This window comes from Sciurus carolinensis, unplaced genomic scaffold (genome assembly GCF_902686445.1).
Source record: "Sciurus carolinensis unplaced genomic scaffold, mSciCar1.2, whole genome shotgun sequence".
NCBI lineage: Eukaryota > Metazoa > Chordata > Mammalia > Rodentia > Sciuridae > Sciurus > Sciurus carolinensis.
In genome coordinates, this window is record NW_025920144.1 from 84,527 (window position 1) to 109,994 (window position 25,468).

The 25,468-nt window shown below is 45.1% G+C and overlaps 1 pseudogene; it reads right to left on the minus strand.

The window, feature by feature from the left end:
* Window positions 1-3,461: 3,461 nt before the first annotated feature.
* Window positions 3,462-25,468, minus strand: part of LOC124974359 (N-lysine methyltransferase SMYD2-like) — a 94,037-nt pseudogene continuing 72,030 nt past the window's right edge.

Below are 25,468 nucleotides of genomic sequence, written 5' to 3' on the forward strand. Positions count from 1 at the left end.
ATTCTCAAGTCTGCTGGTAGGGCAATAAATATGGGTGGGAAAATTACCTAGGATGAACCTCCAGTCTTTCACAGAGTAAAGGAAACACCATTCTGCATAAAAATGGCAAACTGAAACGCGAGTGCCATGGTGAAAGCACACGTGATGATACGCATGTAAATCAACAGATTTCCTGTTCTGAATCTGTTCCATCTGTACCATGTTGAAGCATTTTAGCAAATGGTGATGATTTCAACTTGCTGGGATTAGCAGTAGCTCTCTGTACCCACAGAAGGTCCTGCCCACTCTCCAATCCATATGCCCAGGCAGCATTTTTCCTAAGCCCCTACTTGAGTCCTCCATTTCTTCTGTAAATGTCTCCATGGGGTTATTGCCACACAACTTTCTTGGCCAAAAGTGTAATATGTTTCTTTCATTTCTTTGTCCATCTTTTGACTAGGGAATGCTTAGCCATCCTGCTGCAGATTTTGCAAGCAGACATCATCTATTTCAGACATGGTTGTGTGTATTGCTAGTTGACATAAGCCAAGATACTTTCTTTCAAACATCCCCTCTCTCACCCCTCTCCTCCTCTGTGTGGTCGAATGTCCTACTTCAACTCCCTGACCTCTCCAAGCCAGGACGTGTGTGTGAGAACCCAGCTGAAGACAACCAAACTCATTTGCTGCTACCTAGAACCTTTGCTGAGGTCCTTGTCCTTGTCACGCCCAGTGCCAGATATTGGATAGTCAAACACGTCCCTGTTCTCCAGGAGCTCCCCATGAGGTGAGAGGCTGGAAATACATAGAAATGTTACTCAGCAAATGAAGAAATAGAGGAACGTATAGGGGTCTGGGAACAAGGATGGTTGTTTGCACGAGGGAGACAACACATGAGAGGGTTTGCCAGGGCCATGATAATGAGCACTTCTCCTAAAAATCAAAGGGAGATCAGTAGAGGAAAGGGACCAAAGGGTGGGAGGTGGGGAGCAGGGTACAGTATAATGGCCAAATTATATAATTTTATTGTGTGCATGTTCAAATATGTAACAAGGATTCCCATCAATATGTGCAATTATAATACACCCATAAAATAATGTGGGAATAAACAAGGATTTCCCACAACTTAGCTCATTTGTTCCTTCCAATTCCTCTGTAACACAACTTAGTATCATTCCACTTTAAAGATGGGGGACACTGAAAAACACAAAGGTGAGGTGACACGAGACCACCCAGCAAGTATACAAGCTAAACGCTGATGTGGTTTTCCTGGCTCCTGAGTTGATACTTGTGTGACTGTCCTGCACCATCTCAGTAGTGGTGACATGGCAGGGGTGGTGAACAGTTAGAGGGTGTGGGTGGCACATTCCATGCAGACGGTGCTGTTTATGCAGCTGCAAGAGACTGGAAAGGCAGGGATGGAGACCTGGTGCACAGGTGGGGACATGAGGCCAAGGATGAGGCTAGGCAGGTCAGCCTGCTTACATTCTTCCAAATAAATGCTTCCCTGGGTACTCTGAGGACAAAAAGTCATTGAAGTTCACTCAGTTTGTGAAGACCTGCAGCTAGGAAGGAGAAAGCCAGGAGGTCCTCAAGATTGTCCAGATGCCAGGGGACAGAAAGATGGCATCGGCAGGAAGAGCAGAGAGCCTGTGATGACCAGAGAGAGATGGAGAAGTGGATTAGGGACTGTGGTTATGCAAGTGATGAAGAGAAGATGCTCAGTGCTGTGGGCAGGTTCAGGGTGTCCACAGGAGAACCTCAGGCAGAGCAAGGAGGAGAAGGACAGTCTGCCTTTGCTGTTAGAGCTTGGTGGTACTTGGGAGATCTGCCTGGGGTGAGTACATGGCAGACTGGACTGGATAATGGGTGCTGTGAGCCCTGGCTACAATGACAACTGGGCTTCCTGCAGCTGTGCTTATAGCGTGATGATGTAGAGAGTTGACTGGTCCTTGAGGAGTGGGTGCTGGAGCAGATCTTGGGCACCACTCATTTGCCCTATTGTTTCTGGGGAGGGAGTCAGGAACTTTGCCTCCAGCCAGGCTTCACTCCTAAGCTATGGAAGCTAGCTGCCTTAATTGAATTATTATTGATAGCCATCTGGAATAGTGCCTGGAACCTATAAGTGCTTGGTAAATAAGTGAACAAATGAGTTCCATTGGACGGCAGCTGGGCTGCTGCCTCTCACTTGACACACACTAGTCCTGGGCAGGGGAGCCGAGGGACTGCCCAAGGAGTGGGGCATCTCAGAAACAGCCTGGAAGGCTGGAGGGGACAGCCCATCCTGAGGCAGGAGCTCAGCAGGAGCTCAGTTGGAGGAGCTTTCCTCAAGGGGAAACTCCACAGGGCCGAATTCCCAGGGCAATTAAGCTACAGGTGGGAAAATGATGAGTTATATTGGGTTTCCATCTGAGGAGGAGCATACCTGTGCTCGGCAGCATGGTCGGTGGCAAGAGCCAAAATGTTAGACCTGTAGACTCCGTGGGTTCCGCTTTGAACCTGGAGCTGGGGATATTAGCCACACTTTAAAGCCACATGCCAGAGGTAGGCTCCTTTCCACTCCATAAAATGACTCCATGGTCATTTACCATGCTGAGTCCCTGGTGGGGGACAGATAGCAGAGGGTATAGGGTTGTGGGAGACCTATTCTCAGTGTTCCCCTAATGTCTCAACCCTGTCTGCCACACTCCCACTCAGTGCTCTTGTCCCTTTTCCATGGAGCTGATTGAGGCAGGTGCAAAAAACATCTCAGAAACCATCAGTTCTCCAGTGAGTCTCTAAGCTCTGTGGGAACAGGGTGCTGTCCTTTCTGGGAAAGGAACAGTTTATGAGAGATTTTTAGGAAGAGCAGGAGTAACTAGAGAAGAGAGGGAGGAGAAAATTCCAGAAGCTGGGGAAGGATGGGGTAAGAGAAGAGAGGGAGAGAGGAGGGGGAAGGGAAGGGGGAGGGAAAGACCTCTCCCAAGTGAACAGGGTTGGTTGCCTTCCATCTCTTTCATGTCAAATGTTTCTTTAATTTCTCTAGAATGCCATTTCAGGACATAGTGTGTTCTGCTTTGTAAAATAACTCATGTAAAAGAGCTCTTTTGTTGTCATTGGCTTTAAAAATAAATTCAGAATAAAATAACTGGAACCACTTTTCTTTTTTTTTAACCTTGAATACTCTCTTTATTCTCTTACATCAGTCAAGTTTGTTCATAAGATTACAATAGGCATGAGGGGAAAAATAAATGCAATTTTAAAAACTCAATGTGTTCAAAGTATAGTATATGAAACCTTGCCATTACTCTTAGAAAAAAGAAAGCATTCCAAATTAATATTTTGGTGAAAGAACAAGAACACCATCAAAGATGGCATGTAAGGTTTAAATGCAAGAAGTGTTTTCATTCCAGTTAGTTTAGAGAAGTGCTGGAGTGGTGCCTAAGTTTTGAAATATTCAAATCCTTTAAGGTTTCTGAATGGAAACCGAAATGATGCACAATTTCAGTGGCTTTCAATTTCCCATTTTATCTCAGAAATATATGAATGATCTTTGCCATGAGCTACTTCCATGATTGCAATGACCTTCTTCAGGGCTTTTTCTCCTGCAGCTTTGTTTTCCAGGCCCATGTACAGTCTTCCAAGCTTCAACCTCATGGAGGCCACGTTGAGGGAGTACAAAGCATAGTGCTTACTGTAGGCCTTAATGATCTTCTGACCATATATCAGGGTTCCTTCCCAGTCCTGCATGTACAAGCAGACCCCTGTGGCCTGTTATATCATGTGCAACATACATACATTATAGTCCTCAAACACGGAACTCATCTTCTCCTAACTGAGCTTGCAGATTTCCAGCAGCTCCGTAGGGGATTTGTAGTGCATAGCCCTCCAGAATCCCTCAATGACATTACGCGCATATCCGATTACTTCACAGATGGCTTCTTCCTTTGGGGGGTTGCTGAGTTTGAGGATTTCCACCTTTGCTGTATCCTTGTCTTTCGTAGTGCACTCCTGGCATTCACAGGTAAAAAAGGAAGAATCTCTTAACCGGTCATTCCTGTCTTTTGTTGGGTACAGGAGGTCAGTATAGCTGGTAAATACCTCTTATCCAGGACTGATTTCCTGTGTGGCTCTTACTTCTGCCAGGGTCCCTTTGTAGGTCACAATGACATTGGGGCAACAACTATGATTCATCAATGCAATATCAGGAAATATCGCAGATCCAAAATGAGAAAGCTCTTCATCTTCAATTGTGAAACCATTACAGTTAACCTCTGCAAACCATGAGTCTATTGTGGTCAGGGAATTCAAGGTGCTTGAAGTAGAACTTATGGAGAGCAGAATTGTCACTCTGAATCAAATCCTTCTTCTCACTGGCCAAATTATCCAGATGTGATTCAAACTCCTTCACAGCTAACAATTTCTCTGAAGGTGTTCTCTTTGGGTGGATTTTCTGTTTGGCCTGAATCTTTACTGTTAGCCTCACAGTCTCTGAAGGATTCCAGTTTTCCCCCCAAGAAACCATGGGAGAGCACTCCGCTTGTGCATGGGCCAATCTTCTTTCTGACACTCCACATTGCAGTAAAATGCCTGCTTGCATCTTCCACATTTTGACAATCCTTCTTTCCTGGCAAAGCAGTGCTTGCAGTGGTTGCCCTGCTCCTTGACCATGAGCATGTAGGTGTAGGCTGGGCAGGAGAAGAGCAAGTTCCCTATCTGGAAGGGCTGCAGAAGCACTCCAGGCCACCGTGGCCCTTGGCCATCGTGGTGGCTGCTGGTGGGCACATGCGGAGAGGCACTGGTACCGCTGTGCCCAGGCTGTGACTCCCTGCGAAGGGCAGCTGGTGCTGACACAACCTTTGTGCTGCAGGGTCCAGCCTCCCTGTGCTCAAAGTTCCAGGCAAGCTGCTTCCAGACTGTGGGATTGGGGGACACTCACCTGCCTTCTGAAGTTGAGCTCCAAACTGAGAAAAAGAAACAACACAGCTGTGTGCAGTTCCTGACGAGGCCAACCTGTCACATCCACTTACTTGCAGGACATAGAAATGGAAGCAACCTGACCCTGCTGGCTTTGACTCTTCCTCTCTTAGATGCAATTATAAATGTGTCCCTGAATCCCTGAAGCATGCAGGGAACTTTGAAGAATACCTCTGGAGGACGTGGAGCTCAGGCATGCCCTGCGGATGAGTTCTGGGATCAGAACGCAGGACTATTCCCACTAAAGATGCTGACTGCTTCTTGGTTTTGCTCTTGAACTTGGGTCCTTGTGGTTTGAAAGAGAAGCTCAGGGAGGAGGATCTGGACTCTCATTACCAGAAGATGCCAGTGAACAACTCTCCCCTTTGGTGTAACAGGGTCTCCTGGGACTGCGTGGGGCCACTGCCATCACTGGGTTTCTGTGGGCAGAAAAGCTCAACTGCAGGGGATGCCCAGAGAGGAAATGCCTTCATGGAGCAAAGAAGGGTGGTCTTTGGAGTCGGCCTGGGAAAAGGGTAGAAGCATTTTTTTGGGACCCTATTCTAAGCATTAACGCATAAGCTTCTTTAAAACACTCCCTGGGGAATACCAGTAAGATCTGGTGGAAGGAGTGAAGACTGGATGGAAGTTCCTTCCACAGAAGTGGAGAAAGGAGAGCAAAAGACACATTGACCTACTACAACCAGAGAGTGTGACCATGGTGAACCCTAGTCCCACCCAGGATGGTGTCCTTTTATCTATTTGCTGCTATAACAAACTGCCAAAAATTTAGTGACTTAAGAAGCACCTGGTTCTTATTATTTTTTTAATCTGAACGTTCTGGAGTCAGGATTCTAAAACAGGTCCTGTTATGCTAACACTTTGGCAGGCTGTGCTCCTTTTGGAGCTCGTAGGGGACAGTCCACTTCCCTGGCTTGCAGCCTCTGGACGCTGCCCTCCTTGCTTAACTTCCCCAGCTCCCTCAAGCCCAGCAGCACTGGTGAGTCTCTTGTTCTACTTCAGCCTGACTCTTCTTTTGCCTCCCTCCTCCATGTTGAAGGGCCCTGTGACAGCATTGCCCCCCTCACCAGATAATACAGATGCTTTGTTTCTATTTGAAATGAAGCTACTTAACACTCTTAATTCCACTCTTGTACCTTAATTCCAATAGAAAACATTTGAGGGCTCCAGAAATTAGAACTGAACATTTTAGGGGCTGTTAATCTGGCTTCCATGTCTCCATTGCATAAAATGAAGTGTTTATTTAAACCAGGGGTGGGGTGCATGAACATAGAGATCCTGAGAACAGTCCTGTAGGCCAGACTTGCTGTTGGCATCATGTTCATGAGCTAGGTGACCCTGATGGTCCACTGCTTCTTCACCTGTGGATCGATAGCCTTGTCTGGAGACAAAACAATCCTGGGGAGCAGAAGGAGCAGGAGTAGGGGCTCTGTGATAAGGTCTTGTTCTGCTCTGCAGCTGAAGTGACAGACTTGCAGGTTTACAGAGACTCAGTTGGCACCCTCCCAAGGAAAGAAAGTGGGAGCAGGTGTAGTGGGAAGCCCACCTGCCTCAGAACTTAGAGCCTAAGCCCAGGTGTGTCTTTGGGCAAGTCACCCTTTCTTCTCCTTGTGACCCTGTATTGGAAGGATCACAAGCAGAATTAACCTCCTACAACTCAGGGATCTCCCAAGGGCTGAGCTGCTATTACTGTAGGTTCAGGGCTACAGGGATCCATGGGAGAAACTCTGACACAGAACTGGGATTTGTTTCCATCTTGAACTGACTCCACACAGAGTTCCCTGCCATGGGCCACTGGCCTGGGTCCCTGGTGCACCATCAGACATGTCAAAATAAACACTAGGGTTTCACTAGGCAGGAGACAAGCTGCATTTCATGCCCTCCTGATACAGTCTCTGGAAATACCAGGTCTGTTGTTTTCAGGTGTGGGGACATCAGGAGGAGAAAGTAGGTAAATGCCTGCCATGACTATACATCTCCCAGGATGTCGTATCTACTCAGTTCTCTTCATCTATCCTCAAAATCCTGAAAAGGCTTTATGATTTCCTTTGTACAGGGAAGGTGAAACCTGAAATTCCCACCTGGCTGTGAGCAGGCCAAGGAGTCCCCATCCTCCCCTGGCATGTGGTCCCTGAGCTCCCCTTCTCTTCCAGGAGCCATAGGCTTCACAAGAACACACTAAGGTGTGTCATCTTGCATTCATTCAGAGGACAGGAGGAGACAGGGCCTGATGACAGTCTGTGCCTCACACGGCAGAGACCTGGAGGCCAAGTGGATGCAGGCCATGTTGGACCCAAAGAAGCCAGCTGTGCCAATGCAGCGTGGACAGGCTCAGTGGTCTCCCAGGGAGGAAACCATGCTTGTCCTGATGTGGGAGGCAAGGTCAACCTTCACTGGACCAAGACAGGAGAAAGTGGGTTCCACCCAATGGGATAGAGGCAAGAAATGCCTGGGCACTTCTAGAGGACAGTGAGTGGGTCCCTTGGATGGCATAGATTCAGGAGGATCATGTAGAGGGGACAGCCTTGGATGCAGGGTCCGGGAGAGTAGCTCCAACCTGGCTGTGTCACTTCCTGCTTCTCCCTGACCCTGGTTTTTATATCTGGCAGCAGAAATGCTTTTCCTCACTTTCATGATGATTGCATTGGAAAGCCTAGCTAACATGGTATTTATTTCTTCCAGGTGCTATTTAAGTGCTTTATATGCATCCACTTGTCTAATCTTCTCAAGTCTGTGTGGTAAACACTATCATCCCAGATGCACAGATGAAGAACCCTAATGCAGGAAATGAGGAAACTGCCCAAGGTCACAGGTGATCAGTGGCAGAGCTAGCATTCTGTGACAGCATTGCTCTTAACCAGTGTATGCTGGTGCAGGTGGTGTGCCAGCAGAAACCTGCATATAGTAGGACAGAGGTGGCCAGAGGCCAGAGGGAAGGGCTCTGCTTGGTATTTGCCTCATGGACCACCACTTAGAGATGGTTGGCCATGACATAGCCAGATTTTCATTTTAGGATGATCACTCTGGTGACAGGGAACAGGAAGATCTGGAATGCATAGAAGAGAATATTGTCTGCAAGATTTTGGAGAACCTTCTGTGTATAGGGAAAGAAATTTATGAGCCTGCATTCCTAGCCTTAGAGTGTCAAGGAAGTAGCACAAATTGTAAAGAAAGAGAGACCAACATTCAATCCAGGGCTGCCAAAATGCATAGAGACCACTTCTATGTTGTAAACTTGTCTTTCTCAATTTTTCTAGACAGATCTGTTGAAAAGACTGGCTTAACAAATCAGTTTGGATGAATATACAAAACAGAATTAAAATACTCTAGGCCAGGAGACTCACTTAATATTTTCAGTAAGTAAAGTTTCATATTAGTAATATTCCTTTGGTTGCAAAGAGATGTGGTATCAAACAGAATCAGGAGGCTTGAGTTTCAGATATATCCTTATACTGACTCTATTCTCACTGGCAAAATAAAGTACTTGCAAGACAAAACACTTCCTCCACAGAGGACACTGTACATGGACTATCTATAAATCTCATATTTGTTGAGCACCTACTATGATACCCAATAGCCATACCTTCCACATGGCCAGATACTGAACATGTCCAGTCCCTGTACTTGGGGAAGTTCTCTTGTTTTACCAAGTGAGGTTGGTGTGATTATGATCCCATTTCATGAATGAAGGAAATGGAGTCTCAGAGTTCCTTTCTCAAAGTCTCACTGTGTATTTCAAATTTGTGTCTATCTGACTCTGCAGCCCTCAGTGTGGGTCTTCAGGTGGGACTACATTGGAAGACTGACAGCAGAAATGGCCATGATTCTCCATCCATCCCTCTTTGCAGCCAGGTCCTGGCAGTGTGAGTGCTCAGATTTCCACATCAGGCATCAAAGTCTATGTCCATGCCCTTTGAATCTGGGCTTCCTGTGGCTTGCTCTGGCTGGAAAGATGTTGATGTGATACTGTGCCAGTTTCAAGTCCAGGCCTCAAGGGATCTTGTAGGCCCTGCCAAACAGCTCACTAATAAACACCATGGGGCTGGGCTGCTGGACATGAGATACACAGGACCAGTAGCCCCTCATCCCAGCTGACATGTGCAGACTTGGGAGGCCATCCAAGATGAGCATGTCATCAGTCAACAGCCTGAGACCTCAGAGGTGCAGGGCGTTGTCAAACCAGTTGAGCCTGGAGCAGACTGCAGCAACTGCCACAAGCCCTCAAAGTCACAAGCTCTATGAAATATTTTTGTCTGAAGTCACTGGTTTTGGAGTTGCTTGTTAGGCAGGATTATTGACAGCTGATGTGATAACCATTTGATTGATTATCCAGATAGAAATGCTTCTGAGACAGAAAGAGGACTCTATTAACGAGTCCTCCAAGGCAACAGGCTGCCTGGGAAGCTCTCCATGGGAATTATAACTCAAACCTTCACAAACCTGACCTTAGAGCAGGAACATACCCCCTGAATTTCTCAGCAGAGGAGCGAGTCATGGGCAGGTATTGGCTTATTATTCAGAGGGAAAGAATGGCCAGGACAGAGACCAGATAGAGCCAAGTGACACCCCAGGAGCCTTGTACAGAGCCTCTGAGAAAGAAGGAAAACACCAGGCTGACTACATGTAGAGGGAATAAAGGCAGGTGAAGGAAACTGGTTAAACAATGAGAGGGCCCTGCATGGTTTCTGCATGGGCCCATCAATGTCTCCTCTAGTAAGACCTGGTGTGTGCATTGAGCCCTGCTGATGTGCAAGATGCAGCTCTGGCTGATTTGAAAGTGCTAACTCACTCTACCCACACATCAACTCCTTGAGGAGGCCCTGTCTTCATCCCCATTTACATCTCAGGGGACTGTTGCTTTGGAGGCTAGATCTCCATGGAGGAGTGCATCATTGGAAATGGAGCTCAATAATTTCAGCTCCTAAGACACAGGTCTGTCTCTCTCCCGAGCTGCCTGGGTGCCTTCCAGACACTTAGGCTAATTACCAATAGATTAGGGTATTCCAGTCATGTCTGCATCTTGTTTACAGTGTTCCCCCCTTGAAACTCAGGTTCCCTCTTACTGGCTTCTGGCAGAGTCCTCTTCACAGGCGACCTTCACAGTGAACATGTGATGAGAGGACCTTATGGGACTGATAGGATGGAACCAATGCGCCCTGGATTTGATGCCTGAGGCTGTAATGATGTTTCCTTCTGTGCTTGAGGTCTGTGACTCTGGCTTAAAATAAGTGATAGGTGGAACCAGGGAGGCTGACTTGGTTCCATGGTCAACGGGCGAAGGTGCCCATCTCTCAGGGAGGGGAAGATCCCAAGATCAACAGGGCAGATGCAGAACTATGGGCAGCAACTCTGCTCTCTCTCGTGGTGGGAGCTGGTGGCTGGACATCTGACTGGGACATTAAAGCATCTTTGCTATTTTCTACTTTTTCTCCTGATGTGGTAGCTATTAGGAACAGGAAGGGTACCCAGGTTCTTCCTTTGTGCATCATGGGAACTGGTGTGCGATATGAGCATAAAAATGATTAATTTCTCTTAGGAAAAACATATGCTCCCTAATGTGGGTCCTTAATCTCACAGAAGAGCTTCTGGCCTAATGTTGCCAACTTGTAGAACATTCTCTCCCAAATAAGAGCTGCCAAATAATTTTGAATTTTAAAAAAAATGTATGAATATATAAAACAAAATGTCTCAGAGAACTCTGGCACAGAGTCTTAGAAATGCATACTGTGTAGCTTTTCTTCATTAAGTCTTTTTGTTTTTAAAGACTGGTTTGTTCCACTTAAAAAAAGGAAGGATATTTTTATTCTTCCCCAATTTTTTAAAACTTTAAAGTTTTTTAAACTTTTAAAGTTCCTTCTCTTTCCCAAACCCTGAGTAGTGACTTACACTGTGTCTGGGCAGGGGAACTTAACTTTATAAATACACTTTCTGGGCTCCAGATCCTCTTTCCCTACTAATCAAGGAAGTAGAAATGGATTGTTCCTTAAGTCTTCTCAATACCAACATTCTACTGAAGTATTTAGAAGTAGTGCAAACTAATACTATGATCTGTACCATAAAAAGAAGTTTTGAAGTTTGGAGAAGTTTCACAAATACTTTTGGGGATTCTGGAGGTCCATTAGCATATTCAACAGAATATGAAGCCAGAGATATTGGCCAAGGCTCGAGGAGACAATGGATATCTGTTTCAAAGGAGGTGCTAAACCATATGCAGGAAGTTCAAAGTAGAAGATCAAAAGCTAGTTACATGTTGCATCCACATCCAGGGTATCAAAGGGCCAGCAGAGTGGAGAGAGAGATTTTATTTGAATATGTAATTTTGTGAAATATAATGCTGAGTTATGAGAAGGTTACAATGACAGAGAGAGAAGAAAGGAGGTACCTCCTACATCCAGTTTGGTGATGGTGGGGCCTACAGCAGGACCACTCAGAGAATTTTGTGAAAGTTCTCTGAAGTGGAAAATGGGCCAGGGGTGAGGTGGTAGTCACATGTTCTGGAATCTGAGTTTTCTGTGACGAATCTAAAGAGTAAGAGATGATTCACTGACCAGTTGAACCTGAATGAACTGGGGTGGAACCTGGGGTAAGGAGTGTTGAGTACCTATTCTTCAAGAATTTCTTTGGGGAAAGGCTGTGTGAGCATTTTTCCATGGACAAAGTGACCCTCATGACCAGAAGAGAGTTGGTGTGGAATCAGCTCAAGATGGCCCTGGAGGGAGGGAGGGAAGAGAGCTGGGGAAGAAAGACCTCAGAAAAGAGGAGGGAGAGGAGAGAAATGAAGGGTCTGAGGAAGATGCACGCATCACCCACATCTGAGAGCTTCAGGGAGAGGCCTCTAACAATGAACATGGGAGTTGAGAGCCGCTGAAGTTGAGATTCTCGTAACTACTTCATGGATCCTCCTACAGCTAACAGACCCTGTCACCTGCTCACAACATGCTGACCAAAGGACAGCTTTCCTGCCACTCCCTCCTTTCCTTCCTGTCCCACATGTTGCAGACCTGGAGAGGTAGGTGCTGTGGGGGAGAGGTGGCAGGAGAAAGCCAAAGGAGGAGAAAGAGCAAGACCAGCTGCAGCCTCCTAGACTGTAGGCTTCAGCCCCGCCTGGGAGGGGAGGGGCTGACTCCAAATCAAAGCTAGAATATTTCTTCTTAAATTGTAATGAACTTTTAAAATATTAAAGTAACATTGTGATTGTGACTTAAACAAGTAGGTATCTTTTTTTTTAACACAAGGGAGTCTATGGGCACAGAAGAGCTAGCTTCCAGGATGAACTTAAATAGTAGGGAAGGAAATGAAGTTATCCTGTATCCTGTGTTGGCATCCAACAGGTCAGGCTCTGAGTAGGAGCAGTCCATCAACAAAGAAACGTGTCAACTTTGACTTGGGTTTTCCAAACTTCTTCTTATGTTTTCCACACAAGACCAATTAATATGCCATGAAAAATACAATGATTTGGAACACACTTAGATGTACCTTGTTCAAATGGCTAAATATTTTCTTTTAGATTAATATAGAGAGGATGGTTGCTTTGATTTAAACCAATCCTAGATCCCCAAATCAGGTCAAAAGGTAATATGTAAACATCTTTCAGTCCTTACATCTCATTTAGGCTAACGTATTTAGATTACACATTCATAGATTTATGTGTATGTGTGGTTTATTTTTCATCTTTCTTCTGTTGCTAAATAGCTTATTCAGATTTCACTGTAAAAGTAACACTAACCAAAATCTGATTTCAACTTTTAGTCTTCTGAAAAACAGTTGAAATATGTACTCTGAGTTTTGATTTAGGAATTATGCTCAGTGTAGTTAGAGAATATTGAAAACTGTTGGTATGAGACAAGGGTCTAGTTTTCATTTTTGTATTCAGACTTTTTGCTTTTATTATTTATTTATTTACTTCTGTGGGGTTGGTGTTGAATGGAGGCCTTGTGTGTGCTTGGCAGGAGCTGTACCTCTGAAGTACAACTCCAGCCTGCCCTTTTGCTTTTAATTCACTTATGCACCTACATTTTTTTCCTGGCTTAAATCAGCATTCTTTTTCAGTTTCAGTGTCAGTAATGAAGCAGTCATATAATTTTTATGATCATGTTTCATTTGTTAAAAGGGAAAACAATGAACTGTCTGAAATATCTTCCATTAAAGAACAGATTTCTATTAGTGTCCTTTACATATTATCAAAGTGAATCATTCAGGTCTTTGCTATTTCACAGTTAGTCTGTGGACCTGCACTGTCAGATGACTGTGGGACCTCATTAGAAGCATGGGCCCCAGCCCTTCCCCAGGCCTTCTGTACTAGGAGCCCTCTGTGCATGGGACTTTGAGAAGTACTGTTGGCTGTTCATAATGGGCTTACTTCCAACATGGTTTCTCTTACCTTATTTTCTTTCCTTCTCTTTTTCCTTTTCTTTAAAACTCAGTTTTTTTTTTTTTTGGCAACTTCAGCTACCGAAGAATTCTGAATTGTTTGCATCACTGTAATAACAATCAAACTATCAAAACCATGAGTCAGATTCTGTGCTTATTACTGACGTCTGTGTTCTTGGTCCCCAAATATGACTCTTAATTTACCCACAGCTTTGTGAGGCATGGTGCTCTGGTCTCCACTCCCAGCACACAGCAAGTAGGACTCAGGCCATGGCCCAGCATCTGTAGGGAACCTAATGAGGGTTTTGTTGCTTGGCAGAGGATGCACCATGGGCCAGCAGCTTAGAGTCAGGATCTGAGTCATGGAAAAGAGGTGGGTTCATTTTCTGAGCTTCTACCATTTGGGATGGTAGGGAAACTTTTACTGACATGGAAGCAAGTGTTGAATGTGCCTGATTATGTTTAAAATTGGGATTTCTGATTTAATGCTGCAAAAAAATGAGGCTTTAGCAATAGTAAATCAACATGAGGCAGCTTCTACCTGAATTAATGCTGGGGAAATATCTTCTTCAGAAGAGTCAACATGAACTCTCTCATGGCCTGGGCTGGGGAGATTTTGCTGGCTGATTGTCGGGGTATTGCAGACCCCCAGCCCTTCGGCGTGGCCAAGATGGCGCCTGGCAAGGTGCCAAGGAAGTGCTGAGAACAAAACCAGGTACCTCCAGCAGACTAATACTCTCTGCCAACAAGTGGCGTTATTTGAGGAAGTTAATGTGATTGGTCATGGGTCCTCGTGGACACTGCATGATTGCTATATCCACACTATTGTGCTCCATTACTGTCCATGCTTTCCCCTCATGATCTATAAGCTGATTGGTTGTTGTATGTAATGTAAGGTGCTTGCAAGAGCGGCCAGCCGCGGCCAGCCAGAAGCAGAAAATAAAGAACTTACTCCGATCCGGTGTCGTGTCTCTCTGCGGGCGGGGAGCGCGATAGCTGATATTCACTTTCTGTTGATTTTGAGGGCTAGGGTTCTGGTAAGGTCAGGTAAGCAGGTTAATGAGAAGAACGTAGATGTCCCCGAACAGTTTAATGTTTCTAAAGGAGGAGGAATGTGTTGAGAAGTCTGCTTCTGGAGTATGAGGAGACATATTTTTACTAATTGCCTCCACTCAGTGCAACTCAAACTTTGGAAAATTTGTTTTCTAAAAATGAAGAAAATTGAAATGTGGGGAGAAGGTGGAAGATGGACCAGGGATCTCTAGATCCCCAAATCAATCACCTGACAAGTTCCCCAAGCTGTCTTTCTGTTTTTTATGTCTCAAGTGAGATGCTGAGGAAGGCAGCGAACAGGGAAGTCAACTGACCCTGGGGAAAGAGACCTCAAGATGAGGATGCCTTCTCTGCCCAAAGGAAGAGGAAGGACATGCTAGCAAAACAGGAAAGCTTCAGAAGACAACCATAGCCCAACACCACAGATGGAGCTGTGGTCTGCCTACAGCAGTAGACCCGCAATCCTGAGATGCTGCTGGGGGCAGCTGAGTGGGAATGAAGCTGGAACTGTCCTCTTGCAGGCTGTAATGAACCCCACCCCATGACAGTGGCAGAGAAGTGTACCTCACTGAGCAGCATCAGATGTCTCTCCTTCCCACTGGGGTGGGATCAGAGAAGCCTGGGGGGAGAAGTACAAGGTACCCCATGCCTCCCTGGCAGGTAGGGATCCAGCGAGGTCACATGGGGAATCTGGACTCCTACACCCAACCTCACCCTGGGATGCAAATGGAGGTGGAGAGAACCAGCAAAGGTGTAAATTTAAATAAGATCCAGGAGGTCAGCATAATTCACAGAGCATACAGGTTTCAGTCAAAATCCACTCATCACACCAAAATCCAGAATATACTGCCTGATGAGAAGAAAATCAATCGACAGGGAGATGACAGAAGGGTGAGATTTATCTTTGAACGCCATCAAAGAAAGTGCTTCAGTGAGCAATTAGCAGCAGACATGAAGCAGATGACAAGATAAGTCTTAGCAGAGAAGGGTGACATCTTGATAACAGAGAAGATATGAGCAAGAACCAAGAGGAGGTGCTAGAAATAAAAACATAATTATCCCAATCAAAACTTCTTCAAAATCAGAAAGTCTTGCTCTGTGAAAGTCACAATCAAGAGGACTGGGGGTAAGTTCTGGCCTGGGAAGAAATGTGCAAACCACACAGCTGACAAAGAACAAGCATCTAGTTGGCCTAGCAACTTCTCAGAACCCAGCTGAAAAACTTTCAAGAAGGAAATGGTCATGCGACATCAACAGACATTGCAGGAGAGGAGCCGTGGACAGCAGAGGGGCACAGGAGAAGGGGTCCACATCCTTAGCCATTAGGACCTGTGAAGTAAAACCATGGACTAGCTCACCACAGACCTAGTAGAAAGGTTGAAGGAAGAAACTAGGATGTGTGCCTTCTTCTGCACCAGGAAAATATCATTAGGTGAGAAAAATCACCAGAGAGACAAAGGTAGAGACACAAGAAAAATAAAAACATAAATCACATAGTGCTGTCACAGGTGACACCAAGGGCTGACACAGGTATGGAGAGGGCTGACACAGGTATGGAGAGGTTGGATCATGTATGCATTGCTCATGGGAATGGAAGCCATTACCAGTGCTCTGGAAAACAGGTGGTCTATTTCTTAAAGCACTACCAACTAAAAATTGCAGTCCTGGGTGTGGAAACTTGTCTTCACCCAAAAACCCTCACACTGTGCATAAGGGCGCCCCCCCAATGGAAACAGCACAAATGTCCTTCAGATTGTGGATGAGTAAACAAACAGTGGTATACTGTGTCATCACCTACTACTCAACAATACAAAGGAATGAATGGCCGATGCAGGCATGACTTGGATGAATCTTCAGGGAATAGGACAGTAAAAAAAGCCAGATTAGAAAGATTACTCACTTTGCACTTCCATTAAGGCAACAGTCTAGAAATGAGAAGGTTGCAGAGAATAAGTAAAAATGGTTGCCAGGGATTGAGGAGCTCCACCTATGAACACTGCTGCATTGGGGACCAAGCCTCCCACACATATGCCTTTGGGGGATGTTCCAGATCCAAGCCATAGCACCCAGTTACCTCCTCTGCTTCCTCAAGCAGGTTGAGATGCAAGCCAACAGGTCATTCTTGGACCATAGAAACATAGGAATTTAACCTAGGAGGTCCGGCCCACCTCTGGGAGGACCTCAAGAGAGCTGGTGCCCCTCCTCTTTCCACTGGCAAGATTCTCAGCACAGTGATTGCTCTTCCTCCATCTGAAGGATGTAAAGTCCAGGGAGGCTGAACAGGCACACTTTTGTGGTGGGGTGAATGCTAAAGACCAGTTTGAGAGTTGTGGAAAATTATGTAGTGAACTCAAAGCCACCGAAGGGTTACCTCATAATTAATCAGCAAGGGCTCAGACTGGGTTTCATACCCAGATTCCACTTTTTTTCTGTGTTAATGGTGGGGCAGATGGGGTCAATTTAATTAACTTCCAGGTTCACGGTTTCTTCCTCCATTAAGTGGGGTTAAGCCCATTCATGCCCAGTTGGTGGGAGCCCAGCTGGGCTCAGCCATTCTGGAGTGTGGTCAGGCAGGACTCATTTAAATAGTGTGCAAGGCCCTAGAGGTAGCAATGCCATTGCTGTTTGTAGACCTAGGGAAAGCCACACACTTATGTCTGATGGGACAGGCAGGATACTGCTCTCACTAGAGAAATGAGTGAATGTAATACAGATGATGCAAATAGTGGGACTCCAGGCAGCCACTGGAAGAAATGAGATAGAGCAGTGGTTCTCAAAGCAGGGTACCAGAACCAGAGACCACCGTGTTGCCTGATAACATACACCATTTCAGGGCTCTGCACAATTCTAGTGAATCAGAAACTCTGGTATTGGTCTTGGCAGTCTGTTTTTAATCAGTTCTCTAGAAGATTCTGATGAACACTCAAGGCCAAAGGTTACTGAACTAGAGGTATGCATGGGTAGATATTAAAATAGGCGTAAATTGAAAGATTTTTGTCTCCCAGTGGATATTTGACAATGCCTGGGACACATTTTTCTTGATTAGGGAAGGGACGCTGGCATCTAGTGACAGAAGTCAGAGACACTGTTGAACATCTGACAATGTACGGCAAAGAATTATTCAGCCATGAGGGTCAATTTTGATGACATTGAGGAACCCTGAAGCATTTGCCTTGCCAAACCTCTCGTCTCCCCAAACTGAATAGTGCTTAGAAGCATGCATGCATGCCTTGAGTGTTAGCTCAGTGTTCTTTTATTCTTTGGGGGAGAAGAAACATCAATGGAACAATATTTTATTCTCAAGTGTGTGAATAACAAAAATTGTCTATCTGATTGACCATAGTGTGGAGATGGAGCCTGACCTAATGCTGAAGGTAAGATGTCCGCGCTTCACCTTGGTCAACAGGCATCTTCATCAACTGATTAGTGTAGGTTTGCCATCTACGTGGTAGTCCCTGGTCTGTGCCATGATTTCAATGCATGTATATATGTACTGTCATTTTCTACTTACTGTACTCTATTTTCAAGATTGACTACATTACACGGCAGTTAATTATCCAAGGAAACATTTTCCAGGAGCCTTAACCCATACACATGTTATATTTCATAATTTCTGTCAGCTTCCTTGCAGTCCATACTCTGTTGGTATCTCATATTCAAACATTTGGCTCATTGCTGAGAAGGCCCGCTCTTCTGAATGTGTCTCTGTGTCCCATTTGGCACTAGCTTCTTTGCACTGGAGGCTCTTCAGAGTCCCATCCAGTTGTACATAGTTGGTGCCATGGTTTGCTCTTGATGTTCTCCAAACCTTTGAATTGTAAGAACAAAGCAAACCTTGTTTGAGAAAAGATAATTTATTTGCAATTATCCATCCACTCTGCCCTTTCCCCCAACAACTTTCACTTGGACACATTTCCTTTAATGTTTAATGTAGAGTTCCTACACAGAGCAAAGATTAGATCAACCAGGAATGGAAAATGCATGCTGGGAATTTCCCACAGAACAGTCACCATGTGCAGTTTCAAGACTAAGTGATTTTTTACTGTCATTTGTTCTTCAAAAGAAAAGGATATAGAATACAGAGGCATATGAATAAGACAAAGCCTTAACTTTATTTAAGTAAACCAACAGGAAGTTGGACAGCAAAAACTGTGGGAACCCAGTCATGCCACTTCACTCTGTGTATCTCTGGGTTCCCACCTGCTAATTGAGGAGTCCCCATGCCCACCATCTATGGCTGTCGTTGCTCCAATGGAAGCTCGTCACTGCACTGTGGACCCTCACATTGTGCAGACTGTCTTTCTGCAGGGTGGCAGTCCTGCTTTGTCCCCACTTCACTGAGAGATGACACCCTTTAAGGTACTGTACTCAGAAATCAGAGAGTCATTGGGCGAGCCTTGTTTTCCCACTCTCAAAATCAATACACTAACAAGACAAGCAGCTGTGTCTGAAATGTATTTTAAAATCTACCCAAGCCTCTCTCCTTGATTCTTACTCACTTTAGAACTCCATTAGTTCTTGCTGGTTGAGTATGATGACCTTGATGTGGGGAATGCATTATTTTTATTTTGTCTTATTTTTAAAGTTATACACTTTCATTATTATTTAAGTTACATATGATGAGTTATAGTGCTGTGGAAATTCAATCTATGTATACAATGTATGATGACTAAACCAAGGTGGTTCACATTTTCATCTCCTTAAATATTTTTAAAGAATTTTGTTTGGCCTGTAAAAATCATTTGTATTTGGGAGGTTTGGTGTGATATTTCAGTACATGCCTGCAATATGTACTGATCAAATCAGGTAATTAATATTTTCATTTCCTTATCATTACTTTGTATTTGGAGTCTTCAAGCTCCTTTTAGTTACTCAAAAAATATATAATAGGTTACTATGATCTATTGTCTCCCCTCAGTGCTGTCCAACACTGGAACTTACTTCTTCTGCCTGATAGTGTGGCAGGTATCAATCTTGTAATGCATCTTTATCATGTATTTGAATACAGGTCTGGCTGGTTCCAAATTTGCCATTTCCCCTGCCTCAAAGGGGACTCCCAGTCACAAATGAAGCAAGTTATGTTTGCTAGAATTAGAAATAGGACCATCACTAAAATAGATGTTTCTTAGTCAAGAAACCAGGGCCTTAAGATTTAGAGGAAGAAATTAACCAACCAAAATCTTACATGCTTCATGAACTGGAAGTCCAGAACAACCAGGATTTCCATGCACATCTAACATGATGTCCTTCAACTCACACTCCTGCATACATTTAGCCATTTAAGTATATACACTTTTACTCTCACATGCATTCTGTACCTATTTCACCTGTCATCAATATAAGCATGAAATGCAACCTTTCTTTAATTTACATGCATACACAGAGTAGCTATACATGTGTGCATTTACTGAGGGTAAGTTAGGAAGAAAGACTAGAGTTAAGAGCTATTTATCTCCTGTCAAAAACAACCTCAAATGAGATACCAGACAATCTTTTTCTTAAACACTCTGTCTGCGTGCCCACACAGATCTGGTAGCCAGACCCCAACCTCCTGCCATGGGCTGCTGACCCTCTCCTCACATGCAGCTGAGCTGGCCACATCCTTTGTGCCTTAGCAGCTGCTACACCCACTCTTCAGGCTTCCCATTAACCTCAAGTAGTTCATCAGTGCTACTCCAACAAAAGACAACTTCCTCCTAAGGAACTCTCCTTCACCTAAGGTAATATACCATTATTGTCCTTTGAAGGGGGCTGAAGGTTCTGGGGCAAGTTAAATGTTCCTGATAATCTGAGTTTGATATTTATTCTTCAGCTTTTTATTGAGAACTTTGGGAGTTGGGCATTATTTTTTCACCAGGGACATCGTAATGGGGTGCAAAACCCAGCAAGAATTCTGGGGTTTAGAATCTATATGTGCAATACTGCCAGATACTGTTAGTGTGTAGCTACAAAAGAAGAAACCGTATAGGAAGGGATTTGGTATGAGAAACCATGCCAAATGTGAGTCTAAGCTGGACTGGGGGTCTGAGAAGATAGTCACCAGAAGCATGGATGGCGAGTCCCAGGCAGCGGATGCTTCTCAAGGGCAGGGGCAGTCTCTTCAGGAGCAGCTCTCCTGATGCCTAGCACTTGTGAATTTCCATGGTGCAGCCCTCCCCACTGTGACTGGTGTCAAGCCACTGATGTTGAGTGCTCATGGACTGTGGAAGACAAGCATGGTGGCCATAATGAGGCTGCCATTCCATCAGACACAAAGGCTCCAAAGGTCACAGACAGTGGGACAACAAAGTGAAAGTAATCAGGAAGAAACAAGTTTTGAGCATTTCTTATCTTGGTTTTAATACAATTTATTCATGAGTTTATGTAAGTGAATATTAATAATATCTTTGTTTAACAACCTGTTCAGTTCCTAAAAATTTAAAGTCAGTCCCTGTGAGCCCATTCAGGCTATATCGTGCACACCACTGAAGGCTGAGTGGATTTAACAAGGTGTGAGGGTACGGAGGAAGCAGCCTATGCAAAGGCCCTGTGGTGAGGGGGGCTTGGCACAGTTTATAAGTATAGGGAAAATGATCATGATTGGAAAGGCCCTGCTGCAGGAGGAAGGTGTCTCCTGTAGCCACTGAGTGGTTTTATTCCCATTGGGTAAACTCTAGGGCAAAGGGTTAAGCTCTGAATTGGGACCAGATGCCCTTCATGTTCCTTCCAACTCTGATGTTCTATGACAATCAAGGTGAGATTGAAGTTTTAGAGAACAGACAAAAGAATTAAGAACTGATGAATGAAGAACAGAGAAATAGTGCCGTGCACATTGTAAGTCGATATATAAGTACACCAGCCACTTGAGGACTAAAACAACTTTATCTTTAAAATAATTAGCCACAGGAAGCAAAGTGAATCAGATGTTTTATCCCCCCTCCCTCTCTGAGGGTTCTTATCTTTGAAATATCACTTCTTCAAAGTGTCAGATGATTGTATCTGCTAATGTGTTTTTTACCATGTGATCCTGGGAAGGATGGGGACTTTTTTTGCTGGTTGTACAGTAGACACTGCAGCTTCTCATTTTAAGAAACTCCTTGTGCAAGCGAGTTCAGGGAACACAACGGAAGAGCAGGAAGACTAACAAATACCATCAAATAGAAGGGAAATCTACCAGTGGCACGGGCTTCCATGTCTCCTCCCCCCCCCCAGGTTTGAGCCACAGGATCCCCACTCTAGGACTGCTGTCTCTGTGGGACCTCTGCCCCTATCTGTCCTCGTCACCCCTCTGACAGGACCCCTGAGGTGTAGCCCTGTGTCTGTCCCCAAACCCTGTGCCACAGCCCACCTCTGGTCACCTGCCCTGGATGTGCCTGACAGTGGCCCACCCTCCCTTCACTGTTAGTTCAGACTGTCCCCATTAGTCCTGGTTGGGATTGGCTTTAGAAAACATGTCTCTGGAGACAAATTCCTACCTCACTATGTATTAACTACTTGATGCTTTCTGGGCCTTAGTTTTGTGATGTATAAAATAGGGATTTGAATTCTTATTTTTTTCTAGGTTAGGGGTTGAGGAATATTTCAAAGTACCTGGAATGATGAGGAAATGATCACATGCTATTTTCTACAATTATTTTTATCTGCTCCCTGCCCTGCCATGTGTCTATGCACTTGTCAAAGGTTGGACAATTTACTGATTCTTTCTGGGCCCTGGGCACATGCCGGGTGCCATGCTGTGGACTTGCTCTTGCTGGCCAGAGTCAATGGGAACCATTTCCTTGTGCCAGGTACATTTTTTCCAAGGATGCTTTCTCCACTTTTCAGCTGCCAGGCTGCATGTTAGAGATCTGCAGAGTCCACATCTAGACATGCCTGCCCCCCAAGGGCCTGTGTTCCTGCCCCTCTGCCAGGCATCAGGGTCTTTCTCCTCCAGAGCCTGACCTGGATGCATTCTCCTTAAAGTTCATTTTAAAGGTTAATCTCTGGCTTACCAACCCACTAGACATTGTGCCTTTTCTTCCCTCTTATCTAGTTATTTAGGAGGTGACACAGGAAGGAACGAGTACTATTCAATAAGTACAACCTACTTGCCTGTACTTGGGTGGAAATAGTAGTCATATTCACATTTCTCTCCTTAAACAGTCACAGGAAGAGGCATGCTTTGCCTGCTTCTGTAATAAAGTTAGATAAAGGCCAGAGAGATTAAGAAACTTTCTCCCAATTCCAGGATTTGTGAAGGCTGAACTGGGTTGACTGACGTCAAACCTGAACACAGGATGGCCAGCAATTCTAAAAATCTACCACATTGTCAGAGTTGTCAGTGAGCCAACTCCAACCACCACTTGGAAGGCCATGGAAAAGTCAGTGGCATTGTTCTGTGAAGCAAGAGGCTCTTGACATCACACTGTCTCTTTATGAGAGAATTGTTTTCTTTTATTGGGGGCCAGTCTGTTGACAGTGTTGTCATTTTCATCATTGCTAGGAGCACAACAAAAGGAACATTTAATGGACACACCACTGAAGCTGCTGCAACTTAGTAAGGAAGAGGGTTGGACCAATTGCCAGTGCATTCCCCAAGCATCTTCCACCTCAGGGCCCAAATCCCAGCTGCTGAAACCAACAGAACCATCAGATTTTTTCTCTGTCAAAATTACCAGTGCTTTATGTCAGTGTTTGTTCAGAAAACTCATCCTCTGTGGCTCCTTTGTGAGAATCAGACTCTCAGGATCAGGACTATTCAATAAGCACAGTGGTCAATGAGAAGCCAAAGTAGGCAGAAGCCCCTGCCTGCCACCGATGAGGACAAGATGGTGTCAGAACTCAAACTCTGCTCACTTGGGGACAAAGCAGGTGGCAGAGCCCAGGTGCAGCCACAAGCCCAGCTCACACCTGCTGTTGATATACAACAGTCCCATGTTCCCATGACACCTGTTCTTTATGTCTGTGAAGACTAAGCCCTGAGCTTGGGAAACTCAAGGTTTGTTTTCCCCTTATAGAATCTTCCTAAAGCAAAGGTAAAATGTGCTATTTCTTTTCTGTACTCATAGGTATTCTGTGTACAATATGGATGCTGATCTTTTGTGTGTACTTTGCAAATATTTTCTCCCAGAATGGGTTTGCCTTCTCACTGTTCTCATGGAATCTTTTTGATGAACAGCAGTTCATATCCCATTTCATACTGATTGGTGGCCGTTGCCTGGAGCATCACTTTACAAAGGTTCTGAGACTGTGAGCCGGTTCAGTGGAAAAGAACACCATAATATATTAGCAATGCCTGTCAAACATGGGACCCACAGGACCATTGATCTACAGCACTGGAAAACGCTGGCTGGCTAGGCAATGATCTCAGTTCACATTCCTGCAGATGTGCCCATTTATTGGAACTCTGAAGACAAGTACATTAAATGATAGAAATTCCTTAAAGAATTTTCTGTATACCTGGATAACACAGCCCATTGGTAGAAAGTAGAGACAAACATATTATTCCACAAGTAGATGGACAGATTTCTCCTTCTTGGGGGAGATCAGGTAAGTTTTTCACTAAAAGAATGAAGAGTTTACCAAGCAGAAAATAAACAGTGAGAAAAGATTCAGTTATACCAGAAGAATAACTTCCAGAGATCTGTTGCTTGACATGAGGCCTACAGTTAACAGTCCTGCATTATGAACTCAAAAGTTTGTTGGGGGTAGCTTTCATGTTAAGTGTTATTACCAAGCAAATAACAACAACAAAAAATAAAGGACACAAAGAAACTTTGGGATGTGACGGGTGTGCTTACTCCCTTTTCATTTTGGGGATGGTTTCAAAGTTGTGCACCCTTGGTTCCAATCATCAAGTTGTATGTGTCACATCTGTGCAGATTACTGTACACCAGTTGGAGGTTTAAGGCTATTTAAGAGCATCTCAGGAAATGAAATGGGTGGTGGGCATATGGTGTACTCATGGAAGTGCAAGCTGTGTGGTGGGCCTGTGTTGTTCAGGGGTAGCTGTGGTGGTGAGGGAGGAGTCTGCCGAGTTCCTGGCATCAGGGACACACCCTCCCAGCTTTCAGAATTGGAGGCTTTTTTCTTCAGGTTGTGGGGCATTGGATCCTGGTCCCAACCATTAGTCTGCACCAGGGTCAAGGTATGTTAGATAATAACAGAGCAGGAGAGGTGGGCAAGATGGGTAATGAGGACACAAGGTCAGTAGAGCCTCAGGAGTGAGCAGCATGGTAGCCTCTGCTCTTTCCCTGATGATCTGGGCTCAGGCCTCCTGTGTGAAGACAGGTGAGCTCAGAAAGGTCTGTGACAGTCTTTGAAAGTTAATGTGGGTAACAGGCAATTCAAAGAGCCTCAGGTCTGAGTTGGGGCAGAAAGCCTCTTGTCCACCTTGAACCCTAAGGGGAGGGAAAGATACAGGTCTTTGAACCAGTACTGGGCTTTAGACTGGGCCTTGTTGTCTTGTGAGGAGACCTCTTTCAGAATAGGGCAGAAGGTCCAGTGTGACCAGAGCACAGCTGCTGTGACATGTGGAACTTTGAGCCAATGTGCTCCCTGCAGTCTTGACAGAGTGGAGGTGCACAGGCCACCTATTCAGAGGCCTGAGGGTAAGTTCACGCTGGGCTCCTTGGAGATATCCAAGTCCTGAGCACAGCTGGCCCTCCCAGGTGAGCCCAACATATCCAATGCCACCATGTCAAGCAGAGGGCAGAGTGGTCCTCCTGGCTGCAGTGGGTGGACTGGGCTGGATGTGCTAGGCCAGCCTGGCTCTGCCCTCTGCTCTTCCTTCTCTTGTAGCCAGGACTTTTGGAACAGAGTCAGTTAGGAGGGATGGATCTGTTCAGAACCGCAGTCCTGAACTCAGTCTGAGGTCAACCTGTGAGCTGAACTACTCTGTGCCTTACCGAGGTCCCCAACCTATGTCTCTGATGTCCCCCTGAAACACTTCCAGTGTTACCCAGAGGAATGACCTCCGTTCACAGTCGGAACTCGATGAGGACCTGATTCTTCATATCCAAACAAAGAGAACCATCCCACTTCCCAGAGTTGATATGACTCCCTTAAAAGTGTTGGTGAAACAGACACACCCTACACCAGACATCTTTGCTCACTGTTCAACAACAAATGCCATGGTTGCTGTGGTAATGGTG